Raw genomic sequence first — 9,545 nt, 5'->3', positions numbered from 1 at the left:
TCGTTTGAGCATTTGTTATCAATGCTTTGACTTCCTTTGGTCTGGTCAATATTGTAGATGGATAGACTTTATTTCTGTTTGGAATGTTTTTCAGTCTGTGCTGTCTTTCGTCTAATATGTAGTTGACTTTTGTCTGATTCTTGACCAACCTTCGTCTGAATCCTTATGTTGCGCTTTATGTTGTGCTTGACACACCTACGTCTGGTATTTGATCCAACATCGTCTGGTGCTCATGTCGTGTTTCATCTTGCATTTGACTCTGCTTCGTTTGATCCTCATGTTATGCTATGCCTTGACTAATCTTCATCTGGTACTTGAGGAAGTTTCGTATGTGGTCTGTATGGACTTCTTTTCATTCTTGAATGCGCTTCGTTTGAAGCTTGATCATTTTCCTTCTTGTGCTTGACTTGGCTTTGTTTGACCTTTCCGTCTAATGCTTGAAGCTTTCCTTCCTTTATCTTGGCTCTAGTATAAGAAGTGGCACATGCTCTGTTCTTCAACTTGCTTGTACTTATGTTTTTCTGAAACACTAACACACATGTTAGAAATAACAATATGTATTATAATTGTCTCATTCAAAACTTTGCTGGGAATTGCTTTGTCTTAAGCATTCTAATGTTGATGATATTTAACAATGGAAGTCGAACAAGCCATCCTTTTCAAGTCGGCTTCTGACACTCATTCATGTTGAATTGTTTGAGGAGTTCCTTGATGTATTTTTGTTCATGAATATAGATCCTTTCATCTATCTACTTGATCTATAAACCTAAGAAGAACTTTAGTTTTCTCATCATGCTCATTTCAAACTCGCTCTACAACTTTGAAAAATCCTTCTTGCTGATTATAGCCTTAAGCTACTAATCTAGCTTTGTTTCTTACCACTTTACCTTGCTCGTCAAGCTTGTTCCTTAAGACCCACCTAGTTCCAATAACACTTTGATGTGTTGGCTTGGGTTCAAGGGTCTAGACATTGTTTCTCTCAAATTGGTGAAGTTTTTCTTCCATGGCAATGATCCAGTCATTATCACTTAATGCTTCGTCAATGCTTTTGAGTTCAATTTCTAAGACAAGAGCGTATGATGCATTATTTTTTAGAGTTGATCTGGTCCTTACTCCTATAGCTTTATCTCTTAGGATGATATCTTGTGGATGATGATTTATGAACTTCCAATCTTTTTTATGTTTGATTGCTTCATTTAATTGATTCATTTGATCTATTATTTGAACGTCAGCCTTTGGTTCTTTCATTTGTTCGTTTATCTATAAGTCTGCAAATTCATCTTCCATATCTGATAGTTTTCTATCAGTCTTTGAAACATCTTTAAATCTCACATTTATGGATTCTTCCACCACATTGGTTCTAGAGTTGTAAACTCTATATGCCTTTGAGGTTTTTGAATACCCTAGGAAAATACCCTTATCCACCTTGGAATCAAACTTGCCAAGTTGATCTTTGGTATTTAGGATATAACATTCACATCCAAATGGGTGAATGTATGATATGTTGGGTTTTCTTCCTTTCCATAGTTCATAAGCAGTCTTATTTAATAAAAATCTGATTAATACTTTGTTTTGAATATAATTTGTTGTGTTCATTGTCTCTACCCGAAAATGTTTTGGTAAATCATTTTCACAAAGAGGTGTTTTGGCCATTTCTTGCAAGGTCTTATTCTTTCTTTCAATTACCCCATTTTGTTGGGGTGTTCTTGGTGAAGAGAAGTTGTGAGAGATGCCTTATTTTTCAAAAAAGGTTTTAAAATCAGTGTTTTGAAATTCAGTTCCATGATCACTTCTTATGGTAGATATGCAAAATCCTTTTCCATTTTGAACACATTTGCAGAATATCTCAAAGACCTTATAAGACTCATGTTTATGGCTTAGGAAATATACCCATGTGAATACAGAATAGTCATAGATAATGAAAAAATGATAGCGTTGTCGAGTCACTATCAAACAAAACTAGATTTCTCAAAAAAAATTGTAATATAGAGAATTAACCTCAGTCATCTCTCAAGGACACAAGTTCATTCTATTTCAAATTTTATATCATGCAATTGAGTTAGATTTTGGGGGGATTTTACTTTGAAAAGATTGTAAACAACAATATAGAAAAGAGAAGAGAGAATCTCAACACAGAATTTCAATATTATCAAATAACGGTTCAAGGTTTCAATTCCTACGGTATAATTTTCATTGTTCACAACAAATATGAATTCTCAATTACTAAAATCAATTTGGATTATAATATTTGTTCCATTGTGTATAAAATCTGATTAATTGTATTCTTGATTGTATTAGTTATCTAAATGTGATTAAATTAAATGATCTAAAGAAATTAAAGAAATTAGAAAGAAAGTTTGAAAGACCATTCGAAGTTGTCTAAGCGAAGAATCTATTCAACCCCCTTCTAGATTCGTGTTCTACCCAAGACCAACAAGATGAAGCTAATCATATGAAGCATACAAATTGTTTCTAATGATCATTATTTATTGTGACTAATGAGTTTAAATGTTCAAATGAATGCTTTGTGCCTAAATTGATTGAAAATTGTTGTCTTGGAACTCACATTTTGTTAAAAGTGTATAAAAACATCAAGAGTAGCAGAACGAAGGAAAAAGATCCTAAGTTTTACAAAAAAGGCACTGAAAAAGAAATGTGTTCTCACCTGCATGCTGACTTTGCTTCCTATTGTTCCCACTTTGCTACTTTGCTATGATAAGTAGCTTGATCTATCAAAGATAAGGAGTGTTGGTCCCGAGTAGAACACGAATCTAGAAAGGGGGGCTGAATAGATTTTTCGCTTAGACGACTTCTAATGGTATTTCAAACTCTCTTTCTAATTTCTTTATTTCTTAGTCCAATTTTAGTAAATCACATTCATAAATACAATCAAGAATACAATTTATCATATTTAATACACAGCATAACAAATATTGTAATCCAAATTGATTTTAGCAATTACCTTTTTTCTTTATTACCAAATTGCATATAACATACAAAGATTTTTCCCAAATCAGTGATTGATAATATTCAAGAAAACATTTATTTCACTTCTTGAAATTCCTTTTTATCAATTCAACATGAATTATAACAAGGTATGAGGGTTAAGTGAGAATTTGCATAATGATCTATACTAGTTCGACCATACAAAGGACTACATCCTGTTTCAAACTTAGCTCCCCACTAAATCTAGTCATTCCACTATAATATCTATTAAAAACACCATATACAAGCAATATTATAATCAGAATCTAAATCACATAATCTTGATCCGACAAGATTACACAAATACAAAATTCTTGCACCTCAAGAATCCACTTGAGAAAAATCTATCTCAAGATTTCTCTTAACTCTTTCTTAAGACACTCTATCTCAAAAAGTCATATATCCAATAGTAGAAAACAAAGTTTAAAGATCAGAATTGATACACTTTGATGTGTAAATTGATCTTGCACAGAGATTAGCATAATAATCTTTGTAGTTCTTGAATTTCTTTTCAAGAAGACATCTTTCTTGCTTTTCAAACTTGCTATTGAGATTGTTCTGGAAAAAAAATTGATTTGATTTTCATTCAAAATGTTTTTCAAATCAAAAAATGTTTTCCATTTTCCATTCTTTGATCTCTCTAATCATATGTGTCATCCTTCTTTTAAGTTTATGAAAAGAGTTATATTTATAGAACAAACAATTTTAGCACTAAAAACTCATAATAATAGTAATCTATTACTAGCCTTTAATGAAACTGAAATTAGATTGAACACAAGCATTGTGGTAATCGATTACTAATCCTGGTAATCGATTAACATGTGTTCTAGGAACCATAAAACTCAATTTTGAGCAGAGGTAATCGATTAATGATATGGGTATTTGACTAACTGATGGAATCATGCTTAGGAAAGCAAGGGGTGACATATTGAAGGAGCCAAGAGGAGTGGGGCTAGACATGGAGGATTGGGCCAATCAAGGCCCAATGGGCCCGATAGGGCTTGAAAGGCCCAAGTTGAGCTTCTCATGGGCCATATCTTGTTTTAGCTATTTTCTTATGTCTTGTATATACCATGTTAGTATAGGTTCTCTATATTTTGGGTCTTGTATTTTGGACCATATAGGATAACATTTTAGGCTATAGGCTTATTGGGCCTAGTTTTGGGCTTCATGGGCCTTTGGGCTTTTGGTACCCAATATTGGGCTCATTTTCATTCTTGTAATTTTTCCTTTCCATTGTATTTGCTTGGCCATTGTATTTAGGCCATTAGATTAGGATTATTGAGGGATTACTTAAATAGGTTCATTAGGCTAAACTAGATTTAATTTAGAAGGCATTTAAGTTGAATTTGGGATCACATGGATGGTGCCACTTGTGGATGGCCATGTGCTTAGCCAAATCAACCCTAAATGCTTCCTAAATCAAATTAAGATGCATGAGGGCACCTAGATCCACGAACTTGCACATGGGAGTGAAGATTTGAATTCAAATTTCAAATTTGAATTCAAATCTTGGCGCCACATGTGGTGTTTCAATCTTGGCACCAAAATGCTTCCCTAGCCGAACCTATATATGCATGATCCTTCACAACTTGTATTCACTTTTGATGAATGATAATTTCTGAATTTTATTTCAGCCCAAATTCTCTCAAAGGTCACCGAAATCTCATTTTCCCTAGTTCTAAGAAAACCTCCATTCCTAAACTTGAAAGTGAGCTTTCTTTTGGTTCTTGAGCTTAGATGCTTCCATCCATAGCTTAGGGATCTTCTCCTATCATTTCAATCATCTTCTTCCATCATCTAATCTGTGGCAAGCTCAAGGAAAAGGTCTTCAAATTCGGAGAAGGTCACAAGAAGCAAGAATCCATCCATTGCTTCAACCTAAACTCCATCATTAACCAATGCCTTTTCAACTTGATTCACTGGTTTTCACTCAAAAGTTATCAAGGTAATCTATTACTTCAATTAGTAATCTATTATCACAAAGATGACTTTGAATTCCACATCAAAACTAAGTTTCAATAATCTATTACCTTAAATGGTAATCTATTACCTGACTCAATCTTGAATTCTTTTGAATGAACCAAGTTTCATTTTATGTCAAATCACTTTGAAATCTATCACCAACACTTGATAATCTATTATATCATGTTTTCATATGAAATGATAAACATTGAGTTTAATGTTTACTAAAACAAGATGTATTCTTAACAATTAATCAATCATGATAAGCAAACACATTCAAGCACAAGTCTAATTCACAATCAATACAATATCCTTTTCACATAGGCCATAAAATACAAAATGAAGCAAACTAGATCAATGTTAAACAAAGCGAAATCTAGTTACATCAAAACTAAAACTTCTTCAATCTTCATAAAGATCTTCAAGGGGGGCTTCAAACTTAACAAGGAGTACGTTTATATGGAAGGCATTAATTGAAGCATTTAATGCACCAACAAATACTTTCTCTCTTTCTAGATCAGATGAAAGAGTAAGACAAAAATAAAGTGAAGAAGAATAAGAACAATTGAAGTGAGAAGATAGAGAAAATGTGTAATGTTGGTAACACTTCCTTTACTCTAATTGAAAATGTGTTGCTTATTGAAGGACTTAAACATAATTTGTTAAGTATAATTTAATTGTGTGATAAAGGTTTTTAAATTTTATTTGACAATGATAATTGTTTAATAAGTGATAAGTCAACAAATGAAATCAAATTCATAGGTAGAAGAATAGATAACCTCTATATGCTTGACTTGATTTTTGCATCTGCACACACACATTAAATGCTTGGTGTCTAAAGAAAAAAATACATGGTTATGGCATAAGAGGGTTGCACACATACACATAGATCACTTAAATAAACTAGTGAGAAAAGAGTTGGTAATAGAACTTTCTAAACTCAAGTCTATAAGGACAAACTGTACTACTTTTCAAAAAGAAAGTAAGTTAAGGTTAGTTTTACAGGTAAAAACATTTTTTCAACCTCAAGACCTTTACAATTAATTCACATGGACTTATTTGGACCTTCTAGAACCATGAGTATAGGTGGCAACTATTATGGTTTGGTAATGGTCGATGATTACTCTAGATTCACTTGGGTTATGTAAGTGTTTTATGTTAAATAATAGTAAAGAAAAACTTGGTAAATTTGATTCAAAAGTTGATGAAGCAATCTTCCTAGGATATGCATTACATAGAAAGGCTTATAAAGTCTTTAATAAAAGAACTCTAGTTGTTGAAGAATCAGTTCATGTGGTGTTTGATGAAAATAACCCTCAAGCTCATCAGCATATAACATTAGATGATGTTGGTGAGCTGCTAGAAAATACGTACTAAAACTATAGAGAAGCAAAAGGTTAGTGAACCTAGTGAAACTATAGAGAGAGCTAGTAAAGAGCTATCTAAAGGGTGGAAAACTACTTGTGACCAATCAATAGATAACATTATTGGTGAAATCAAGAAGGGTGTAGCAACTAGATCATAAACATTTGTAACACAATGGCTTTTGTGTCATAAATAGAGCTCAAGACTATAAAAGAAGTTGTTGTTGATGAGCATTAGCTACTTGTTAAGCAAGAAGAACTAAATCAATTTAAAAGAAATGATGTATGGGACTTAGTTTCTTTTCCAGGTGATCATCCTATAATAGGTACTAAGTAGGTTTTTAGAAATAAGCTTGATGAATTTGGAATCATTATTTCAAAAACAAGGCTAGGCTAGTTGCTAAGGATTATAATCAAGAAAAAGGTACTGATTATGATGAGACTTATGCCCTTATAGAAAGAATAAAAGCCATAAGAGACTATCAGCCTATGCATTAATAATGGATTTTAAGTTTTATCAAATGGATGTTAAAATTAGTTTCTTAAATGACTTTATTCAAGAAGAAGTATATGTTCTTAAAAAGGCACTTTGTGGATTAAAACAAGCCCTTAGGTCTTGATATGAGAGATTGATTAAATTCTTGCTTGATAATAACTAAGTAAAAGGTAAAGTAGATAACACTTTGTTTGTGAAAAAGATTATAAATGATACTATGCTTGTTCAAATTTATGTGGATGACATAGTATTTGGAGCTATTAATCCTTTTTTCTGTCAGGAATTTGCTAAGACAATGTAGGGTGAGTTTAAGATGTCTATGTTGAGATTCATGGATGATGAATCAAAATCAACTCTGAAGTTCTGAGAGTATTGATGATAACAAAGAACACAAGTTAATCAAGAAAGGAAGACATGAAGATCATGAAAGAATACAATATGTAATAGGATTAGTTTATATGTTCTTATATGTTAAGTTTCCTTGTTGAGTTTATTTTGCATGTGTATGCTTTGTGCATGAGTTAATCTTAATCTAAATTGACTAAGAGTGAGTATGATAATGATTCAAATAACTTGGAAAGTTTTCTAAATCGTGAAATCGAATTTTTGAAAACTAACTCAAAATAATCGATAACTATAATCTATTATTCCAGCAATAGGTTCAGAGAACCTTGCTGTAATAATCGATTATCTGTGAAATAATCGATTATTCTAGAAATTATTCTTTGGAATAATCGATTATCCTGTAAAATAATCGATTATTCTGTTCTTGAGTGATTTCTAGAATTCATGAAGTACAAAATAATCGATTATCCTTAACAATAATTAATTATCTGGGTCTGGAAAACTTTATAAATAGTTTTCACACTTTGAAACAAGTACAGAGAAGAACAGAGAACAGAAGAAAGTATAATACTGATTTTGTGAAGTCTTTGTGACCTTCTTGGAGTGTTTTCTTTGTGAAACCAAGAAGAAAAACATTTTGTGAAATGCTTTGAAAGAGATCATCATCATCACTACATTCTTGGAAGATAAGGATTGAGATTTGTCAAGAATTCACATTCTGATTTGTTCAGCTTCCAGGTGAATTCGTTCCTTTAATTCTTTGTGTAATGTGTAAAGAAATCTTGAGTAGGTGTCTCAAGTGGTAAGGAATTCTTGTAGTGGATTTCTACAAGAAGTGCTTTCTTGGGTGCAAGAAAGTGTCTATCTTGAGTGTTGAAGTGTGTGCATGTGTGATATGCTTGTAAAACTTCTTCATTGAGATAGTGGAACAAATCTTGATAAGGTTATGATTGAGGACTGGATGTAGGTCACATGTGGAGTGGCTGAACCAGGATAAAACACTTTGCACTCTTCTCTCATCCTTATCTCTTACATTGAACAATCTTTAATTGAATGTAAACATGGTTGGCTTTGATTAATATGCTTGTATGATTAAAATGGTTTAAACTAGAACATAAGCATTGCATGTTAGTTATTCTTTAAGCTAATTCAATAAAGATTAAACAAGAATTCATATAGGAGTCATTCCCATTTACAGGAGGTTCAATTAACTTCATTGAAAATTAGTATTAGAAAAGTTTTAATTGAAATAAAGATCCTTAAACTCTGATAAATTTTTTAAGTGTCATTGAATCTAATTCACCCCCCCTCTTGGATTGAGCCATTCTTTTCTATCAATTGGTATCTAGAGCAAGGTTCTTGAGTGTTAATCAAGATTTCAAAAATGGCCAACAGCAACCTACCTTATGGTGAGGGTGTTTCTATTCATAGACCTCCTATTTTCAATGGAGAGAATTATGTCTATTGGAAAATTAGGATGAGAATTTTCATTGAAGCAATTGATATTACTATATGGGATGCAATTGAAAATAGACCCTATATTCCTATGACTAAGGATAGTGATGGGAAGAGAGAAAAACATTAGAGTGAGTGGAGTGATGATGAGAAAAAGAGAGCTCAATATGATTATAGAGCAAAGAACATTATAACATCTGCATTGTCTATTGATGAGTTTCTTTGAATCTCTCAATGCAAATCATCCAAAGAAATGTGGGACACACTACAAGTTACTCATGAAGGAAAAAGTGATGTAAAAAGATTTAGGAAACATACTCTTATAAGAGAATATGAATTGCTAAGAATGAATCATGGTGAATCAATTTCTGATTTTCAAAAACGTTTTACACACTTGATAAATCACCTTATTGATCTTGACAGGAAATTCGAGGAAGAGGAATTAAACTTGAAGGTTTTGCAATGCTTGGATAGGTCTTGGCAAGCAAAAGTTACTGCAATAGAAGAATCAAAGGACCTAACCTCATTAACACTTGCAACTCTCTTTGGAAAGCTAAGAGAGCATGAGCAAAAACTGCACATTTTTTATAAAAATGAACTACAAGATAAAAAGGGAAAATGAGTATCTCTAAAAGCATTAAAACCAGTCAAAGGCAAAGAGAAATGTGAAGATTCTGATTCAGAGAATTTCAATTTGCTGGTGAAAAAGTTCAGAAAATTTCTAAGAAAGAAAAAGAGATCTCCCTACAAGTTCAACAAGAGGGCAACTAAGAAAGATGAAGGGAGCACATCTTCTTACAATTGTTTTGAATATGGAAAATATGTCCATATAAAAGTTAAATGCCCCAATCTCCTAAAGAAACAACAAGAGGAGAAGAAAGGAAAGAAAAATAACAAAGGAAAAAGAGCCTACATTGCTTGGGAAGATAATGATC

This window comes from Cajanus cajan, chromosome 2 (genome assembly GCF_000230855.2).
Source record: "Cajanus cajan strain Asha chromosome 2, NIPB_CcT2T_4, whole genome shotgun sequence".
Classification (NCBI taxonomy): Eukaryota; Viridiplantae; Streptophyta; class Magnoliopsida; order Fabales; family Fabaceae; genus Cajanus; species Cajanus cajan.
The sequence above is the reverse complement of the archived record's forward strand: the minus strand, read 5'-3'. Positions refer to the sequence as shown.